The sequence below is a fragment of the Hevea brasiliensis genome, chromosome 15 (assembly GCF_030052815.1).
Source record: "Hevea brasiliensis isolate MT/VB/25A 57/8 chromosome 15, ASM3005281v1, whole genome shotgun sequence".
Lineage (NCBI taxonomy): Eukaryota > Viridiplantae > Streptophyta > Magnoliopsida > Malpighiales > Euphorbiaceae > Hevea > Hevea brasiliensis.
The window spans coordinates 4,783,471-4,806,117 of NC_079507.1; the positions used below are offsets into that span (position 1 = coordinate 4,783,471).

At 34.9% G+C, this 22,647-nt stretch overlaps 1 long non-coding RNA gene and 1 pseudogene across 1 annotated transcript; one reads left to right on the top strand and one right to left on the bottom strand.

Annotated features, from left to right (window-relative positions):
• LOC110662404 (THO complex subunit 2-like) overlaps positions 1-22,647 on the bottom strand; it is a 79,554-nt pseudogene that overhangs the window by 46,072 nt on the left and 10,835 nt on the right.
• Positions 606-1,659, top strand: LOC131173930 (uncharacterized). Its single transcript, XR_009144249.1, has 3 exons — positions 606-968; positions 1,200-1,314; positions 1,515-1,659. It is a non-coding gene; the product is annotated as an uncharacterized LOC131173930 (long non-coding RNA).

The following is a 22,647-nucleotide window of genomic DNA, read 5'->3' on the forward strand; positions in this document are numbered from 1 at the left end:
AGTGTATGTGAGCTTGATTGTGTTGAATGATTATGATTAAATGCCTTGAATTAGTTAACTGTAATGAATTGGTAAACTAGGGTTTTGGACACTTAGGGTTGAGAAGACAAAATTTAGAGAAATGGTGAAATGATGTGTTTGACCTAGTTTGAAGTGAGAAATGGTCATTTGTGACCAAATGAAGTGTGTTGGAAGTATTTGAATTGAGGTTAAATTCGGATTGAATGTGGTCATGCTACTGGCAGTAGGACCAAGGTCCCTTTGAGGGACCCAAAAAGAAAATTTACAAGTCCAATTGGTATGAGACCAATTGGGAATGAAAACAGACACAAAATGACACAATTTTCATTTAGGAATCATGCCCAAAAAGTGACCAAAACTTAGTGAACAAATTGACCAAATCCGGATTTTCTCAGTCTGACCTGTACAAAAATGACTAAATGAACAGTGTTTGTTCATTTAGCCATAACTTGAGCTAGGCAGGTCTAAATGACCTGAAATTTTACCAGTGGACAGTTGAGATATAGACCTAAAACTTTGATGAAGAACATAAACCCAAATTATGCCATTAACCAAGTCATTTGGCCACCCAAAGTTGGTAACTGTTATGGAAAGTCAATCATTATATTATTTCTGTGTATATTCTGTATTCTGTATTCCTATTTAGAATTTCTTATTTAGGATTTCTTCCTAATTAGTATAACACAATTATAGGAATCAATTGTATATAAATACCCATGTACAGATTAATTGAAATCAATGAGAATCATCTCTTTCTACATCTCTTTCTACATGGTATCAGAGCAGGCCATCTAGGGTGACTATTTGTTCTCACCACCCACCAGAGAGACCTTGGCCGCCGACCGGCCGTTTCGATTCCGATCAACATTGCCAGCGTCGCCTCAATCCCCTCATTCCACCACTGTGTGCTGTTGCCTGATCCAGTACACCATTAAAGGACTTCTGAGGTTTGGCTCTCAGATCCTATTTCGGTATTTACTTGATTTGTGATTTTGGATTATTTTGTTGCTGTCAGCACTTTGGATTAGCGTTTCGGTTAGTTTCTTTGTCTCAACAAATGGCAGACAATAAGAATGTTATTTCTGATGTGATTCCGATGATGACTAAGATCACGGAACACAAACTTAATGATTCAAATTACCTGGAGTGGAGTAAGATCATAGGGTCTATTTGCGTAGCATTGATAAGGATGATCACCTTACTAAAGATCCACCTACTGATGATACACAACAAACTTGGCTAAGGGAGGACGCTCGGTTGTTTTTGCAGCTTCGGAACTCGATTCACAGTGAGGTAATTAGTTTAATTAATCACTGTGAATTTGTTAAAGAATTGATGGATTACTTAGATTTTCTCAGATTCGTAAAGGGAATATCTCCGTATTTATGATGTTTGTAAGGCATTCTACCGTCGAGAAGAGAATAAGCCTCTCACGGCTTATTTTATGGATTTTAAGCGGTATTTGAGGAACTTAATGTATTGTTTCCTTTTAGTTCTGATGTGAAAGTTCAGCAGGCCCAACGGGAGCAACTGGCTGTTATGAGTTTTCTTGCAGGCCTTCCTTCAGAGTATGAGACTGCTAAATCTCAGATTCTTTCCAGTTCTGAGATTTCCTCTTTGCATGAAACATTCACACGGGTCCTTACGTGCAGAGTACCCAATCTTCACGACTGCCAAGAGTGCTCTTATTAGCGTAATCCAAATGGACAACAGGGTAATAGAAGAGGAAGTAGAGGAGGAATTACAGAAATGTATAATCAGCGTAATGGAGAGGCTAGTTCTAATCAGACTCAAGAGGAGTCATTTGTTATTATTGTCATGAGCCCGCCATACAAAATATAATTGTCCGCAGACTTCAGAGGAAAAATCGATCACAGATGGCAAATATGGCAGCAGAGGATTCTACGGTATCTTCCTCCGAGAAAACTGCTTTTGGTATCTGCAGAAGATTTTGCACGATTTTCCCAAGATCGAGCATCTCTAAAGCCTACGGTTCCCCTATCATCGCGATCATTGAGTCGAGTAAATCCACTACATGCCTTGTGTCTTCCTCATCCAAATGGGTTATTGATTAGTGCAGCATCACATGAGTAATTCTAGTCTTCTATCCGCTTTTGATCTAATCCCACTTCCTCTCACATTACTTTAGTGATGGTTCTACTTCTTGTGTCATGGGTTCGAATCGCGAATCCGACTTCACAATTTCTTTGTCATCTGCTTTGTGTCTACCAAATTTCTCTTTTAATCTACTTTCTGTTAGTAAACTTACTCGTACCTTAAAGTGTTCTAATTCTATTTTTTTTTTCTGATCAGTGTTTGTTGCAGGATCTTACGACGCGCATTATTGGTAGAGGACGTGAGTCGTGGTCTCTACATTCGGAAAATCATGTACCGCGTCGCTTGTTTGCTCGATCTGTAACACCTCTTGAAGCTCATTGTAGATTGGGTCATCCTTCTTTGTCTACCATGAAGAAGTTGTGTCCTCAGTTTCAGTCTTTATCAGTACTAGAATGTGAGTCGTGTCAGTTTGCAAAACATCATCGTTTGCCTTCTGTGTCTAGAGTCAATAAACGGGCTTCATCCCCTTTTGAGTTAGTTCATTCTGATGTTTGGGGTCCTTGTTCTGTTACTTCTAAAACTGGATTTCGTTATTTTGTTACTTTTGTTGATGATTACTCGAGTTACCTGGTTATATTTAATGAAGAATCGTTCTGATTTGTTTTCTATCTTTTGTGCCTTTTGTAATGAAATCAAAACTCAATTTAATATTTAAGGCGCATATTAAGAAGTGATAATGCTAAAGAATATTTTTCAAAGACAATTTCAGTCTTACATGACACAAAATGGCATTCTTCATCGATCTTCCCGTGGATACCCCATCCCAAAATGGCGTGGCCGAAAGAAAAAATCGGCATCTTCTTGAGGTAACTCGTGCTCTTCTTTTTCAGATGAAAGTTCCTAAACACTTTTGGGCGGATGCAGTTTCTACGGCATGTTTTTTGATCAATCGTATGCCGTCTTCTGTCCTTAATGGGGATATTCCTTATACTGCTTTGTTCCCTACAAAATCTTTGTTTCCTGTTGAACCCCGTATTTTTGGTTGTACTTGTTTTGTACGTGATGTTCGTCCGCAGGTTACTAAATTGGATCCAAAGTCTCTCAAATGTGTCTTCCTTGGGTAATAAATGATTCAAAAAGGGTACCTCTGTTTCTCTCATACTCTTAATCGTTATCTTGTTTCTGCAGATGTCACATTTTTTGAGTCCACTCCATTTTTTTCTCAATCATCTGTGTATGAGAGTCAGGGGGAGGAGGATGATATCTTAATATATACTGCCCAACCAATGTCTAGTCCTCTCTCACACTGCTTTCTTACGTCTCTAGACCTACTCGGCCTCCCGTTGTTCATGTTTATTCCAGGAGATTGGAGATTACTGACTCAGATCCTCCACTAGCTACTTCGTTGGGAGATCCTGTACCTCATACTGATCATGATTCTGATCTAGATTTACCCATTGCTCTTCGTAAAGGTAAACGTTCATGTACTTACCCTATCTCTTCTTTTGTTTCTTATAATCAATTGTCTTCTTGTTCTCGGTGTTTTGTTACTTCTTTAGACTCTTCCTATCCCTAATATTGGTGAGGCAATTGTCTCATCACAGGCCGGTGTCTTTGCTATGAAAGAAGAAATGGAGGCTTTAGATGCTAATGGTACATGGGAACTGTTGCCTTTGCCCACTGGTAAGAAAGCTATTGGTTGCAAATGGGTATTTACAGTAAAGGTAAATCCTGATGGTTCTGTGGCTAGGTTAAAAGCACGCCTTGTAGCAAAAGGATATGCTCAGACATATGGGGTTGATTACTCTGACACTTTTTCTCCTGTAGCTAAACTTACTACATCGCTTGTTTATCTCTTTAGACTACATATGATTGGCCCTGCACCAATTGGATATCAAGAATGCTTTCCTTCATGGTGATCTTCGGAGGAGGTGTATATGGAGCAACCACCGGGTTTGTTGCTCGGGGAGTTGGGTAAAGTTTGTAGGCTTAAGTCTCTTTATGGCTTGAAACAAAGTCCTAGGGCCTGGTTTGGGAGATTCATGAAACAAGACAGAATTTGGTATGCAAAAGAGTAAGTGTGATCACTCAAGATTTTATAAGCAACTGAGGTGGTCTAATTCTCACGGTAGTCTATGTGGATGACATTATCATCACCGGGAGTGACTCTGCAGTATTTCATCTCTTAAAACCTTCCTCCAAACCCAGTTGGACCAAAGACTTGGGATTATTAAAGTATTTTTGTGTAATGAAGTTATGAGTAGTAAGAAGGGTAGTTTCGTGTCTCAAAGAACAGATGTCATCGTTCTATTGACAGATACAGGAAAATTAGGTGCTAAGCATTGTAGTGCACCCATTTCTCCAAATTTTCACCTGTTAGCAGGGGATAGTGAGTTGTTTGAAGATCCGAGAGATACAGAGATTGGTAGGAAAATTGAACTACCTTACTGTCACTCGTCGACATTGCTTATGCCGTTAGTGTGGTAAGTCGGTTTATGTCTTCCCCAAGCTGTTGCTCATTGGGAAGCCTTGGGACAAATCTTGTGCTATCTGAAGGAGCTCCGGGAAGAGGTTTGTTATATGGTAATCATGGGCATTTGAATGTTGAATGTTTTTCAGATGCCGACTGGGCTGGATCTAAGGTTGATAGGAGGTCAACTACTGGATATTGCGTTTTTGTTGGAGGAAATTTGGTGTCTTGGAAAAGCAAGAAGAGTGTAGTTTCTCGATCTAGTCTTTGAATCCGAATCTGAGCCATGGCACAATCAGTATGTGAGGTAATGTGGATATTTCAATTACTAGATGAGACAGGTTTTAAGACCCCCCTGCCTGCGAAATTGTGGTGTGATAATCAAGCTGCTCTCCATATTGCTTCTAATCCGGTATTTCATGAGCGGACCAAACATATTGAGATTGATTGTCACTTTGTTCGTGAAAAGATTCAACAACAGATCATCTCAACAGGACATATCAAAACTGGAGAGCAGTTAGGAGATATTTTCACAAAAGCTCTGAATGGAGCTAGGATTGACTACATTTGTAACAAGTTGGGCATGATTAACATCTATGCTCCAACTTGAGGGGGAGTGTTATGGAAAGTCAATCATTATATTATTTCTGTGTATATTCTGTATTCTGTATTCCTATTTAGAATTTCTTATTTAGGATTTCTTCTTAATTAGTATAACACAATTATAGGAATCAATTGTATATAAATACCCATGTACAGATTAATTGAAATCAATGAGAATCATCTCTTTCTACATCTCTTTCTACAGTAACCTAAAGTTGCCAAAACCAGAATTTGCCCAGAAATCTGGGTTAAGTCCAATCCGGCAGCCATGATTCAAATGGCTATAACTTGAGCTACAAAACTCCAATTGGAGTCATCCAAAAAGGAGAATAAAGTTAAGACAGTAGGGAACATTTTCTATGAAGGAAGTTCTATCAAATTCTAACAGAAAAATAACCAATGGAACAGTGCAACTTAAGACACCAAAACTGAAAATTTGCAAATTTGCCTAAAAGACTTAGAATTTGAGTAAACAACCAAAACCAACAAATTTAGTGACCAAAATGTGGTATGTGGGTGAAGTTGGAATTCCCATACCTATTAAGCCTTAGAAAGTCAACAAATTGACTTAAATAGTGTAGTGAATAGTAACCCCGAAACACAAAATTTAAAGAACATCAAGTTTAGCACATTAGAGCTAGGTAAAAGTGAATTTAAATTTATTTTTGGATTTATGCTAAGTTATGATACTGAAACACTGTGAAAATGTGTGTTTCAGTGGAAAAAAACACCGGGAAAGAACCCGAGGAATCGAGTCAAGGCCAAGAGACGACTTGCTTAAGGTTTGTGCACAACATAGAATTTCTGTAATTTTTTCTACATATTGTTTTGAATAATTTGAAATATTGAATTTTGACATCATTGTGGTGAAATATTTATTATGCTTTTGATTTAAATTGTTAAAAGTTATTTGTGTATATTTGAGATGGCATAAATGTTTAGTAAATTATTAAGATAAGTTTTGAAACCACAGTGTCATGGCCATATATTTGAACACCTCACTAGCATGACTAGTAGGGATAATCAGTTTTGAATTTTGATTCCTTCTTTGGCTAAAGTGTTGAGGTGTGTGCCAGTAGAAGAAGAAATTGAATGGATATCCATATATTTGAGCTAGCTAGCCTTGTGATGTGACTTCTCCTTAGCCTCTGGCTATTGAGATTATATTTGTTCCGAATGGCATGATATAACTATGGGTTTTATGAAATGTGTTTTGATACTTCGAAATGCAATTGTTTGGATTAAAATCTCATAATTCATGTTTTGTATTTAATTCGCATGTTCAGTCTAATTTTTGGATAAATATGATTTAAACTCAGCATAAAAATTATTTTAGTATGTTGTGCACCACTGAGTCCTAGTACTCAGCGATGGCTGTTATTGCTGTCGCAGATTTAGAGACTAAAGGAGCAGCAGAGTGAGCTGCTGAGGATTGTGGAGCGACTTACCTTGAAGTTATATCGGGTATACGTTAGACCCTGACTGTAAATATTTATTTTGATGTATATAATGCACGCAAATGTATGGACATGTAAAATTGGTCTTGAGCAGCTTGTACAAAATTTGTATAAAGTTTGTAATAAATTTTAGTTTGGATTTTCCTAATGTAGATTTTTAGTATGATGTGTGTATAAATTATTTTGTCTTCAATGAAATATGAATAGAAATATTTTATTTTAATTTGAATGAAATTGATTGATAGTATTTTGATGATTACTGAATTTTGGAAATTTGAGAAATGATGATTGTTGAATTTTGAAACTTGAGAAATTGGTTGGGATTGTTGTGGAGTTGTGGAAATTGTTGAGATAAATTATTAGAAGTGCTTTTTACAGGTATTTGAAGAACTGTTTTCTCAAAATATAGACGGCACTCTGCCGAAATTTTTATAAAATTTACGGAAAAACAACATGGGCCAAAAATTTTAACTAGTTTTCAACTTTGAATAAATGATTTTAATACCTATTAGAAAATGCTCACCACTTATAAAAGTAAAAAAATTGTTGTAAAATCCCTTGTAGGGTACTTAATGAGTTATCGGTAGGTGAAGTTCGGTAGTTCATTAGGTATTCTACGGGATCATGTTATGCCTTACAGAGGGGTAAGGTGTGACAGAGATCGGCTGCAAGATCAACACCAGTTGAAACTCCATCATCCTCGTGCAATGAGAGGTGCATCCTCTTCGCAAGTTGATGATGATGAAGAGGAGGAAGAATTTGTGATGGCCGTTGTTGAAAATAAAGATGATTTTGGAAATCTTGATGATGAGTAGTTTTAGTTATAAGTTTTTTATGTACTTCTTACATTTTGTTTATTATGACTTACAACTTATTTTTATGTATTAAAGTCTGAACTTCTATAATTTATCTATTATGTGACTTATGACTTGTTTCTAATTTTTTATTTATTATGTATAATTTTATAGCATCACTTTTATCATATACATCTGCTGAAAATTCAGGTATGAACTATTTCTTTTTTTAACATCTCTTATTATTATGTGTGTTTTTACTTATGCTATGTATTTTAATTTTACAGTCTCATACTTTCACTTGTATCTTATACTTAAGCTGGAAATACAGGTATGCACTATTTTTAATTTCTCTTATTTTAGATATAAACATAGTGTAAATAATATTTTTTTTCTTTTTAATATGTTTTTTTACTTATCAACTATTTAAAAGTATATATATATATATAATTTAAACAATTAAGGTTATGGCGCCTTGCTTCAAAAAGGCCCTCGCCTCGCCTCTCGCTTAAGGCCATAGAGTACTCTATTGTCTTAGTGTCGCCTTTCGCCTTGATAACACTGGCAGAAATGGAATAGGAAAACCCATAGAAGCAAAATCTATAAGCATAATACAGAAAGTAGACAGTAAAATCACTTCTGATAACCAGGAAAAATAAAGAAAAATTTACCTTATATATATGCACAAACTGAACTCTATCAAGGGCAACAAATAATTATAGAATTATAACATTATAAGAATATACCTCGTCCAGTTGCTTGGATGAAAACACCTTATAATGCTCAAAAGCCTCATCATCCCTAGCAAGTAGATGAGCATATCTACCACAAATATGAATTTTTGATCAGGATAAATAAAAGCGGGGAGAAAATTTTGGGGTGGGGGGGATCAACTGATCAAGTGAATAACTATGCATATATAATTCTTAAGGGTGAAGCTATTACTACAGCCACTTGGCAGTCCACACAGACCATAATAAGCATAACTTTATTGACAAAAAATGCCCTTAAATTTCTACTCTGTACTTTAAATCCTAAACTATAATTCTCAGCCAGCTCCTCTTATGTTATTCCAGTATTAGCAATCACCATTGGTAGCAATTAGGTCAATGCACAGAGTGGAGTTCTGCTTTAAGAGTTTTCAGTAAGTTATTCCTTGGTACCTAACTAGATTTGTAGAGCTTTATGATGTTGACCTTTTCTTTTCATCTATTTATCAATATTTTATTCAGAAAAGGATATTTCGTTCCCGTAACTGTACCTAGCACTTCTTAGTCTTCCATCAACAAATTATTCTTTTATCAATATAACTTGTTAAAAAAAGGCAGGAGCAGCTTTTAGTAAAGACTCTCTCTACACTCACGGATGCAGTTTCAGCCTTTAAGATTTTGAATTATTGGTTATCACTTTTTTCATATTCAAACTGTCCTTGACTTCTTTGATACTTTCACCATTTTAAATGCAAGAACAAGGTAATAGGGTCACAATAACACCATTGCCAACACCTATTGGCAAGTAATAGGCATATAAATATTTCAAATTAATATTAGATGGTAGCATTCATGAACACATATGGCACATTTTGTCTGGAACAGATAGTATTAGTAACTACAGAAGTCCCTTTAATTAAAACAATAAGATAGCATCAATATTAATACAAGCCAATATAATACCATGTCAATCAAGTTAACATTGCAAATCTTCATATTACAATGCAATAATAGAATATTTTGTCACCATATGAAACTGAATTCTAATTTCAAAGTCTGATGCAGTCCGTTAAAACAGATAACTTACATATGAGTTCTTAATTCACAACCACGACAAATTAAGAATTTCACAACTTCAATCCGGCCTAAACTGCATGTTCACATCATGAAGCTATCAGCTCAGTTAAAGCATTGCTAACAAATAAAAGTTCCTGAAACCTCAAATGAAAAAAATATAAAAGAAATTGAAGCATGTAAATCGAAGCAATAAAAATAATCACTATGCAACAAGACAAAATAGCTTGAGAAGACCACTCACATGTTATCAAGATCAATGAATTCCTCCTTCACCAACAAAGCAGTAAGCTTATAGAGGCCAAATGGTATAGGACTATTTACTTCAATTCTCTAATTTTGTGATGCATGAAACTGAAAATAAAATACAAGTGTCAGCAAACGAATGGTTTGTTATAATTTGAATATAAACCAAATATAGATGCCAATGTCCTTAACTATAATTTAGCACACCTTAGGAAAGATAGGAATCAACCCCAAAAAGATAGTGTTGTCAGGCTAAAGTTCAAAAAACTCTAAAACCTGATTGTTAGAACAATGGGAACCGGGAATTAACCATGGATAATCAAAGCTCTGAAACTGTAAATAATAATAATAATAATAATAATAATAATAATAATAATAATAATAATAATAATAATAATAATAATAATAATAATAATAATAATAATAATAATAATATAATTATTATTATTATTATTATTATTATTATTATTATTATTATTATTATTATTATAAAAGAATAAAAAGACAACTTACGATATCAAAAACACGGTTGGGGTCGAGATCAAAATGCCCAATTAATGACTGCAGAGGTTGCATTAATCAGAAGAGAGAGTGAAAGGAATAAGATAGAAGACATGCTGGGCAAAAAATGAAGCTCAACTCAAAACCTCAAAGATGCCTATTGTTGCTGCTGATGCATTTTCAGTTGTATCTTCATAACCTCAACATAAAAGGGTAACCTGCAGAAAAACTAAATTCTGTTGGTTACATGCAATTTTATGTTTTATTTATGGCTAATGAAAACATCTATTACAATTTTCTGTCATGTCAATGTGCTGTTCAAAATAAAATTACATAAGAATCTTAATAAAGAAAGTTTCAGAACTATAAATGCCTTGTAAACTATATAACATTTTTGGAAAAATGCAATAATAGAGTTCACAATTGCAGCACAATATTAAAAATGAAAAGCAGTGATATTTAGCATGTTGCAACATGTTACTTCCAAGATAGGGAAAATAATAATAATAATAATAATAATAATAATAATAATAATAATAATAATAATAATAATAATAATAATAATAATAATAATAAATTAACTAAAAAACCTTGCACCATAACAGTAATAGTCAGCAATCTAATAACTAATTCAGTTAGAGAAAAAAAAAATCTAATAACTAATTCAGACACCAAAAAGATACATTTAAAGCAAGTATATGTCTTGAAAAGATACAAAAGAGATGAGAGAAAGAGGGAAGGGAGAGAGAGATTTCTGATCAGAGATCTCCATAATAATTAGAGACCATAATATAGGAATCCTTTCAGATATAATTCTAAGTCAGGTAGAATGGAAGAAAATGATCCATACAGCCTAGCTAGGCTAGGATTAAGGTTTACTCAGGTTTTTGGAAACTAAAGGAATTAAAAAACTTGGCCAAATTTCTCAAAACTTTTGTGTTCTTATTTTCTAGATTTATAGTCATATATAGGCTGCTACAAGTCAGAAACAAAGCCTTTAGTTAACAATGCTTTTATTTTACATTATAATATTATGTATAAAGCCAGCCCCAACTAGTTTGGAATTAAGGCTTAATTGTTGTTGCTTTATAATATTAGATCTATGGCTAAAAATGTGAAGAAAAGTAAGCTTCTGCCTCAAGCACCCAATTTTTATATGGGAAAAGAGAAAATTAAATAATCTCCAGCAAGAAAACAAATTCTGATGTTAAAAAGATAAGCACACAGCCACACACATATTAAAATAAATCTATTATAAGTAACTAGGAAAATTTTCAAATAGAAAAAATTATCATACCAGTTTGGCATAACCCTCACTTTCTTCTCGGAGAAGGTTAAATTTTGTTTACTGATAAAGAAGACGAGTGTTTACACGAACATGAAACCAACATCGAAGTATGTCAATTGCATGAAGGGATTGGATTTTAATCCAATTTGATAGTAAGCCATATGCATCGCTGTGTGTATCATCAAACTCAAAAAAAAAAAAAAAAAAGAGGTGATCTTGTTACATCAGCTCCTCCTTAATATAATGAACAACTCCAGCACTCACTTGTAGAACCAGGCTTTCTTTTTAAAGATTGTGCACTCAATTTATATTGAGCTACAAGAATCACCATAAATATTAACTTCATCAAATTACAATTGTAACAGTATAACATTCACTAGAAGAGACAGCTTTAGCACCACAAGATGAATATGAAACAATATCAAGGTACCAACCATAACAAAGTTCAATCACTCAGGAACATGATACAAGATTCCATCATCCATATCTCAAAACTCATATTTCCTCAGTGACACACTATCACCACTTGCTATTAACTAGCTTTGGAGTGCTTTACAAAGACTTCAAATAAAAACCTAAAGCCCATAATCATAGTTAGCTAGAGACGCTGGCAAAAGACTCAAAACCTTCAAGAATGTGGGGCTCAATCTACAGAGGTAGTGTTAGTTCATCTAGTGATTTATTCTAAAATTCATGCATTTCTCATTCTATCAACAGACCAATATGCCATACTTAGGAGGGATTTAATTCACAAATTCCAACTTACTTTTTGGTATCCTAGCAATGTGAAGCATAGCTATAAGATTCCTACGAATGATTTATTAACAATTTTTGGTTGAAAATAAAATATTATTAGGGATGCATCATTTGAATCACAAAGGTATTAAAGAAAGATTACTATTATAACCTTAAGTACAAAGTGGTCAAATGTTTTTTAAAGTAATATTTGCATTGCTTTTGATTATTATGGAAAATAAAAATACACATTCTTCTAATATCATGAACTTTTCTATATTCACTTTCTTTTTGTCAAAGCCAAACAAGTATTCTTCAATAGGTCACACAGGAATCTAGTTAGATTTTGACAGTACAAATTTTGGGAGATATTACACTTCAATAGGGGAAAAACTTGCATTACACATGAACATTAGTGATTATTCTTCTTGAAATGATATTTTTTTCCAGAGAATATAATATAAAGGAGTGTTTGTCCTACCACAATATTCAATTGCTAAGCATCCAGATATTTGAGATTACACTCATTAAACTCCATGCTCATTCCTTTTGGGGAGAATGGAGGCTTCATGGAAGTTGGACTGTGATGTAATATTCTGGGTAATTTTATATTACTATGTAAACCAAACATGGTAATATCATATTATAATCCATATCACCCCCACACTGTGAATCTTAGTTGGACATCAGAGATAAATAGGGGTATCAAATAAATAAAGACCACAAGAGGGAGTTTTCAAACTTTTGAAATCAGCACAAGAATTCGGTAAGAATGACACTCAAAAGTTAACATTAGTTATAAATCTAAAATCAAAATACCTCCTTGCCTTTTAAATCATGAGCCTTTTATCTTTATCATTTCAGCCTCCCAAAGAAATTCCTCCTACAAAGTGAGAAAGGTTCATTGTAAACATTCTTTCTTTTCCCTTTCATTCAGCATAATGGCAAAGCATCAAGCATATAAAGATCAAGAGGTCAAGCAAGCATGACCAGAACCCCAATAGCAAAATTCTCTCAAACAACTGAGTACTCACCTCACAACGCTCTTGGAAAAGCCTCATGGGACCAACATAGATTCCACCAGCCACTTTGCCTCCAAAGAATGAAAAGGGGCTCAATTTTAAACAATAATCACACATCAATATTCAAAAGGAAAAAATTATCTGCGAATCAAAAATAAAATAAAGGAGTAGCTACATAAAATCTTATTCCAATCATTTAGCATTAAACAAGCTATCCACACTTCATACATATTTTCTACAAAGATGCATGTCTGATATACGGATATAGAAAGACTACAAGAACAAAAATGTCATGTTGACACTGACATAATAAAAAGACTATAAAAACAAAAAGTACCACCATCCAAGCCACCAAGCTTCACACTTCTTAAAGACATAGGATAGGAAAAAGTGAGGAGTAAAGAGGTTTTCTCCTTAAAGAACATCATTTAATAATATGAATATCCAATTAAGAAGAAATATATGTAAACAACAGACATCCTTAGATACTAAGATCAATATCAACTACATGGTGTCATATAACGGCCATTACTTTTATAGGTTTTGGAAGAGCCTGTCATGCGGTACAGCATTATTTATAGGCAAATCTAGAGTTGCAGGTATAACAACCTTTACGACCATTACGTAATGGTAACGGCCGTTATTTATCGTTACGTAATCATAATAGCCATTACTTTAATTATTCCTCTGCTACATTTCTTTTTTTTTTTTTTTTGTCTGCATATTCTCTCTTCCAAAGTTGTCATATCACTCATATTCTGTAACACCCCTATTTACATAGCCTGGTATATTTCACTGTTCCGGTGAGCGGTGTCGGTCTGGATAATTGAGGGGATTAGAAACACACTTAAGACAACTAGATAAGCCATAAACACAAATAATTAGTAATTGCCAATTAGTTAAGTATAAATAAGAAAAACAGAATATAAGAAGTTAAACGAGCCGAGAGTCACAGTGATGGGTGACCTTATCGGGAAGGATTGCAAAGTCGATTTAAACTCGAATTTCGAATCGTAAAATGTAACGTCGCAGTCCTTAGGACTATTACGAACACATTGAAAAATAGAAAATCATGAAAAAGAATTGTTAAGCCAGTCAAATAATTAGGTCAGGGATCCGGAAGAAATATTGAATTATTTGCAAACCGGGTTGAACCGGCGAGGGGCAATTTGGTCAATTGACCCCGAGACTAACTTCTGACCTAACTGTCAAATAAAATCAGAGAAAAGAAAATTTCAGAATCGAGAATTAAATTACAGAACTAATGGAAAAAAAAAAAAAGAAAAACGAAAGGTAAAAAGTGATGACATCATGCATGACCTCATGCATGATGCAATAAATATATAATTAATAAATTTAATTAATTTAATTTTATGGTCTTCCATAAGACTAAAAACAAAGAAAAGAAAAAAAAATAAAATCATTTCATTTCTTCTTCTTCTTTGGACGTCACATATCTCTCTCTCCCTCTCCAATACAAAACCACCATGGAAGCTTACCCAAGCTTTCAAAAACCCTAAAAGTAACCATCAATTGTAGACTTTCCTTAACAAAAAATTATCCTTGAGTCTTGATTTGAAGATTGGAAGGGAAAAGGAAAGGGGAAAATTTAAGAATTGGAGAAGATAGAAAAGCTTCATTGAGGTAAACTTTCTTTTAAGTTAAATTAGTTATGTATGCATGGAAGTGGACTTGAAGATGAGGATTTAAATTTAGAAATCTCAAAAATTATGCATGTCTTGTTAAACATGAATTTTGGTCAACTAGGGTTTAGGTTTTGAATGAGTAAATTTGATGTATTTAAATGGTTGTTTAGGTTGAATATTGAATATAAAACTATGGATTGGTGTTTGGAATGTTTATAAGTTGAATTGTATGAAAGTTAGGGTTTGGCACCTAGGGTTTGGGAGGCAAAAATGTGAGAATTGGTCAAATGGTGTGTTTGACCTTGTTTGAGATGAAAAATGGTCATTTGTGACCAATTGAGATGTGTTGGAAGTGTTAGAAGTGAGTTTAAATTTGGATTGAAAATGGCCATGCTGCAGGCAGCAGGACCAAGGTCCCTTTCAGGGACCAAAACTGAAAATTTACAAGTCCAATTAGTATGAGACAAATTGGGAATGAAAATAGACACAAAATGACACAATTTTCATTTAGGAATCATGCCCAAAAAGTGACCAAAACCTAGTGAACAAATTGACCAAATCCGGATTTATGCAGTCTGACCTGTACAAAAATGACCAAATGAACAGTATTTGTTCATTTAGCCATAACTTGGGCTAGGTAGGTCTAAATGACCTGAAATTTTATCAGTTGACAGCTGAGATATAGACCTAAAACTTTCATGAAGAACACAAACCCAAATTATGCCCTTAACCAAGTCATTTAGCCACCCAAAGTTGGTGACTTAAAACTGCCAGAACCAGAATTTGCCCAGAAAATCTGGGTTAAGTCCAATCCGGCAACAATGATTCAAATGGCTATAACTTGAGCTAAAAAACTCCAAATGGAGTGATTCAAAAAGGAGAATAAAGTTAAGACAATAAGGAACATTTTCTATGAAGAAAGTTTTGCCAAATTTGTAACATCCAGGAAAAAAAAAAAATTTGAATAATGGGATTTGGCGTGTGACAGTGGGTTTCCCACTGTCACAGCAGCCTTTTAAAAAAAAAAAAAAAATATATATATATATATATATATATATATATATATATATATATATATATATATATATATATATATATATTCAAAAACTGGAGGAGGAAACCCCCCCCCCCCATTTCTCTTCTTTCCCTCTCCTTCCCTCTCTTCTTCTTCTTCTTCCTTTCTCCGGCAACCGGCCGGTGACGTCCCAAGCAGCCCCCACTTGGCCGGCGACCCTCCGGCGACGGCCAGACCACCAGAAACGGCGGCAAGAGAGGGAGAAGAGAGAGAAAACGCGCGCACAGTGGGCAACGGCTTTCTGGCGCGATTTCGGCTTCGTCCGACGTCCGATCGAGGCGATTCCAGTGGCGTTGGAAAGCTTGTTCCGAGAGCTTTCTTTTGACACCAATTTTGAAGCAAATGGAGGTCGGATGAGTGAGATATGGAAGAGAGAAGTTTCGGGTTTTTCAAGCTTTTTCGTCAGATCTACGACGATCCGACCGTTGGATCGACGATCCGAGACCACATATGGACTGAGGAAGAGGAGAGGAACATGGTGGTATGATCAGATCCGGCAAATGTCGCCATGACGGCGTGCCGGCCACCGTCTTGCGGTGGTTCCAAGAAGGGTCCGGTGGGCTATGGAGATAATTCAACTTCCAGAGGCTTCCTCATAAATTTTTGGAATTTTTGAGACACAGATAAACTTTGGGTAAGACTATTTACATTATTTCGCTGTCTGTGGAGCATAAATACAGTGTTTCTTAAACAGGAAAAACTGGAGAAAAATTCTAAGAAAAATATATGATGAAAGTAAAATTATTTGGAGATATTCTATGGTGTTAGTTGAATTTTTGAGTGATTGTAGAATATTTTTGAGAAATATGGATAGATTTTAGTTAGATTTTTAGCATATGGGCATATAAGATTATTTGAAATTAAGATGTTTAAATTTTATATGATTGGTTGAAGCTTGAGGATGGAGGTTTAAATATGTGAATATTAAATTGGGTTGAATTAAGGATATGTTAGTTATTGAAAACTTAGGAAATTGAATAAAATTCTTGAATAAAATATTCATAGGTCATTAGAAAATTACAAATCATTTTGCAATAGCCTTATAATATTATTAAGGACCGCGGGGCAAAATTTTAGAATTTTTAGAGCTTGTTTGAGTGGATTTTTGAAAAATATCAATTATAGGGACTAAAACGTAATTTTTAAGATTTTGAGTATTGTCTGATTTGGAGGGCCCAGGAGGGGCCATGTGATATTTATGAGATGTGATTGTGGAAATTGAGAATTTAGAAGTGTTATTTGAGCTTTTTGCAGGTTGGGTAGGTCCCAGGTATAGGGGAAATTCTGCCGGATTTTCGGCATGAATTAGGCTGTCTATTGCCTCTTTAGAGTTTTGTCTTAACTTAGTACTAATAAATTTATAATTTAATTATTAGGTGATCGAGGTCAGCTATTTTCCTGCATTCAGCAGCCACAATAGTCATCGGTGTACTGTGAGTAAAATATTAATTTTAATTGTAATTTCACTATTATTATTATATGTTCAAGCATGCCCATGCATCACTTATATGCATATATCTATGTAGATAAACTTTAGGCATGATTTATGTTGCATTCATAACTGTGAAAGTGCCATGTATGTTGCTGTGGTAATTTGGAGCAGTGTGCGTGCGTTGGCGTGCGTGTGATGTGGTGTGGACTATGGATAGGACGGGTAGTCACGGCTTGAGATCTTCGCTAGGACCCGATCCTTCGGGGGGTAGTCACGGCTTGAGTTCTTCGCTGGGACCCCCGATTTGGTTTATTAAGCGAAAGTCCGGCTTGAGTTCTTCGTTGGCACCAGGTTGGATTTAAGAGAGCTGTATAGGGGATCAGCTCCCATATATTATGATTGATATCACTGGGGGTGTGAGTGCTCCAAATTACCTTTTTGATGTTATGATGTGAAATGATTGCTGGTGTTGCATTTCACTCCATAGGATGCATTAGTTTTAGATAGTTATAGAGATTATGGTTAAAATTGATATTTTACTCTCTGAGTCGAACGCTCACTCCTGTTCAATATTTTTCCAGGCCACAGGAGGAGTTATTTTATAGAGTAACCTGTTTTCTTCCTCGCAGGTTTAACGTCGATTATTTAATTGTTTTATTATCTTTTCTAAATTTAAAATCTAGAACTCTGCATGTGTTAGTAATAGTGTGGACCTTGATAGAAATTGTGTTAATTTAAATTTTTGAAATTAATAAATAAAGATTTGTATGGCATTTAAACAGTTTGTAAATGAGGTAACAGGGTTGAGCTGGGCTCCCCTAATTTTAGTTTTTCTAAAAATTTCTGGGCTAAGTCGGCTTGAAATGAAATTATGACAGTTTGATTTAAATTATTTTATATGCATATTGGGTCTAAATTATAGGCCTGGTTATGGATTTGAGGAATAGTTAGGCTTACTACGGGCCTCGGGGGCTTTAGGCTGGCCCAGGTCCTAGTACCGGTCCGGCCCATAGGTTGGGTCGTGACAAAGTTGGTATCAGAGCTTAGGCTCTAGATTCATGGGAAATAAAGTACTTGGGAGTGTAAAAGGAGTCTTGTTAGGATGTTACATGCGGAGTATAGGATTCTGTTTCGTCTTTTTCTGTAATTCCTTGTTTCTAGATTCTGCGATATACCTCGGGAACTATAAAAGTGCCTCAGTTAGTGTCTTGATTTTCGTGGAGTACATAGAAAGGTGAAATAGAGTTAGCAGACATGTTGAGGTCTATCATGAGGATATGTACTCCAATAAATACTATATTTTTGTCAGTATGGGTTTAAATGGTGTGCCCATTTCGTGCAAGGCACGAGTACATAAAAGTGAGTCTTGAAAGTATAGTTGGCCTAGATAAGGATGAGGATACCACTGCTGGCAATCATCAGTAGATGACCCAATCAGAATAAGTTTTTGATAATAGAAGATTCAAGAGAGATAAGAAATTGGGAGACCTAGTCTGTCGGGACGTATCGTAGTAACTATACAATGTTCTCAATGTCTGCTCTGTAAGCTGCAGATTATAGTACCAACATGAGATTATTGTGTAGAGCTGCGTGCATCCCCGTGGTGCTCCATAATGAAGGTGTTTGCGGATGGCTTCTGTTTTGGTACAGTTATGCTAGAACAGAGTTTTATATCTGTAGAGGAGTTGGGAACTCCTGGTTAGGAGTCTAGAGTTAGAATATTGAAAGGTCACAGTTGGGTGGTAACTAGAGTCAGTGACTCAGTTATCCTAGCATGAGCTAGAGTTACAGTAAGAGTTGCCATCAGACCAGAGGTTTTGGACTAGTTGCAAAGTAAAGGTGATACCTATAGAGTGAGACCATCTAGTCTTAGGTATGGAATTTTGGATGGCTTTTGCAGAACGATAGACGTTTTGCTTAGAACTTAGTGAGAATAGAATACCTTGTGTGTATCAGTATGGAATAAAGTACAACTCTACTACCTAGAGAAGGTCAAAACTATGAATTAATGATTTATAGAGCTATGATATGATAAAAGAGACATTAATTTGACATGGTTTTGGGCAAGGTGGTAAATGTAGTACCTTTGTTGCAGCAAGTTAGGGTATAGTCCTATCTTTTCAGAAGGGATCGAAAGTTATTACTAATAATGGTGATCAACAAAATAGTGCCCCAGATGGGACTGTAGAGTGTGGTAGAGAGTAGTTAGCTCGAGTATTCTGGAGAGGATACAAGTTCCATTATAGAAATCATATATAATCAAATCACGATGGATGTAAATCCTTTGAATTGGATGACGGGTTTGGGTACCCGGAATCTTAAGTTTTGGCTAATTGAGTAAACATGAAAAATAATAATAATAATAATAATAATAATAATAATAATAATAATAATAATAATAATAATAATAATAATAACAAATAAATAAAATTACTGCAGAATCAGTTCTCGAGGTAGTAAGGGGTATTATGTAAGCTAAAGGATAAGAATAGAAATCATACAATAAAAGTATGACTATAATTTCCTAAATTCCTTTTTAACTTAATATTGTTCAAAACAATAGTATAATTTAATTATAACAGTATTAAGAGTAATAAATTAGCAAAGATAAATCATAGAAGGCCAATGGATAAAGAAAGTGCAGAATGAAAGTCTGGACAATTGATTGCAGATGCAATATAATCTAAATGCCAGTGGGAGTACTAGCTAGAGTGGTCAAAGGACCAAATCTAAGTGGCACAGACATATGATAACGCGATAGAGACCTTGAAAGATACAGTTAGCAAGTACAGCTGTCATGTTAGGAAGAAGAATGGAACCGGGAATAGAATAGTCAAGTTCTATTTTGGGTAAGACAAAGGAAATAAATGAAATGACAACCTGAAGGGCGCATAATAAAAGGAACAAAGTTAAGATATAAGGTAGGCTAAGTGCTATTTTTGTCAAGGTAAATGACAAGGATGGAGAACCCGAAATGGGACCATATTAGTGAGAATAGTGATGGAGGTATGGAATCTAGAAATGTGATACTCATAGCATAATGTAGCTGAGATTGTGACAGGGGTTAAAACATAGAGCTTGGAGTTACATGATTGGATCATACTTTGTTTATTCCCTATTTTCTAAAGTGAAGTGGATAGCAATGGAGCAAGATTCTTTTAATTTGTTAACAGTATCAAGAAGATTAGGCGAGGAATACAATAATAATGAGCAAAAGCTAGAATGTGTGCAGTGGTATTGCGGATTATCTAATTAGGCAGAGAAAAAGAAGTTAGTAAGTAGTAAGTTGAATAAAAGTTAATCTAAGGGATCGAATAGGTATGATGAGTGGAAAGAATTATAGATAATGGCACATAGGCTTTAGGTTAGACTTTTGAGATAGTGAGAAGGTAGTTAGAGGTTCGTTATGAATGTCAGGCAAACGTCTTTAGTGTGATCAACAGAATCACTTTGTAGTGAAGTAATAACGACAGAACAACAGTAGGGGTAGAACAAAAAGTGACAAGTCTGGGTGGTTATAAATCACTAGAAAGTTCAAGGATCAAATTAATGACCATAGATAAGGGTGGAATTAGTGTTGGAAGAATCTATTAGTAAGAGAAATCTTTCAGGATTCAACAAAAGTTAAGGGCACAATATAAACGATGATAGATATGAATTACAGGTTGAGTATAAGTAAAGTTAATAAATTATAAAATATTATGTCAGGAAGGACGATGGTATGGTAAAGGGTTTATGCAGATGATACCTTATAGGTAGAGCACAATTGTGCTAAGAGATGATGAAATTTTAAGAGAAATACCAAAAAACATAGGTTAAACGTTATTATATGGACAATCGGCGTAGTTGAATATAAGAGGATATTTTTCTTTCTTTTCAAGTTTAGCTTGTGCTTTTGGTTCTAGAAGGTTATATAAGGAACAGAGACTGAGTCAAGGAGACCTAGTTATTTGAGAGTTTGGTAGGCACCAATTCATACATAATTTCCTGATATGAGAATGACAGTAAGTACGTACCTAGTGTTAAGTATGAAAGGACGATCATAATAGTGACAGGAGTTAAATAGAGTTAGCTACCAAGGTTTGCAACCGTTTTAAATTATGAGCTAGAGGAAGTACTATTTATGGATGAGTTTCAATAGATGAAATTATTTCTAATGAGAAAAGTTGAGGTTGAAGTTTAGAAAGCTATGGGCAGTATATGTGATTATATTAAGGAGAATGAACACGTGAAGTATCTTGTTTGGAATTAAGGCATGACACATATTTCCCACAGCCGTGTTAGTTCAGATGGAACTTATAGTTTATGGGGCTCCTATTCATCCAGGATAAGCAATTTCCTACTAAGGCTGGTAGGGAATAATAATGTTCTGATAGTTAAGTTGGAAAAAGGGGATACAAGAAAAATTTTCTATGGTTAACTACAAGTGTTACATAAGGTGAAGAATGTGCTGGTAGGAGTAAATCGTAAGGTTAGAATTCTCGGAGTAATAGAACTAGTAATCAAGATAAGACTCAGAAATAAGATGAAAGTTAAAGTTGATGATGGGATGGACATCCTTGAAGGATAAAGTATAAGAATGAGAGAAAACAAAGGTTAAAGAATAAGTACAGTAGGTTGAAAAGATATCAACAATAGTAGAAACAGGAAAAGGAAGTAGATAAGATCCAAAGGACAGGAAGAAAGCTCGGTGAAGCTAGTTATAATAATGAGGATAAGAAGGAATAGGTATGCTAGGAACACACCAAGAGATGTTTAAAACAAGTTATTATGAAGTGATAGATTAAAAGAGTAGTAGAGCCTCGATCTAGGTGCCAATGTGTCAGAAGTAGGCCACATACTAAGAAGTTTTAGGAAGAAGTCCAGATATTCTCATTCCAGAGGAGGAGTGAGAATTGATAAAGTCGCATGGATTGAGTTGTTAGGGAATATGAACACTTTTGTTACCTAGAAGGAGAGACCCAGTTTACTTTCCAATGTTGATAAATGATACACTTGGCCCTTGGAGGAGACTCTACCTGACTAGTTACATAAGATGGATAGAGGTTGGTCTAAGTACCTTAGTAATGACACAAAAGAGATTAGAAATTTGAAGTATCATGGGAGTGAGAAGATTTATAGGTATTGACCACTGAGGTCATAAGAAGAGTAAAGATCTCAAACAAGATGCCTAGATTAGGTGCTACAGGAAAGCTACTCATAGGATGCCTTAAGATAAGGAACATAAGTCATGTTTTGGGGAAACAGAGATTATTGAAACAAAGGGATCAGGACTGAAGTCACTAAGAGACACGATAGAGCGTAATAAAAGTGAGTTAAGCGCCAAAGTTAATTAAAGTTATCAGAGATTAAGTCGAGAGTAATAGAGTTATAATGAATACCTGAGATGTTAGAAGAGTGAACAGTGAATAGCCAAGAGATAAGAGCATCTCTAGAAAGAGATGATGACAAATAGAACGCTATAGTAGAATCAGAGAGCGGTAGAATGTCATATGTAATATACGAAGAGTTTGAA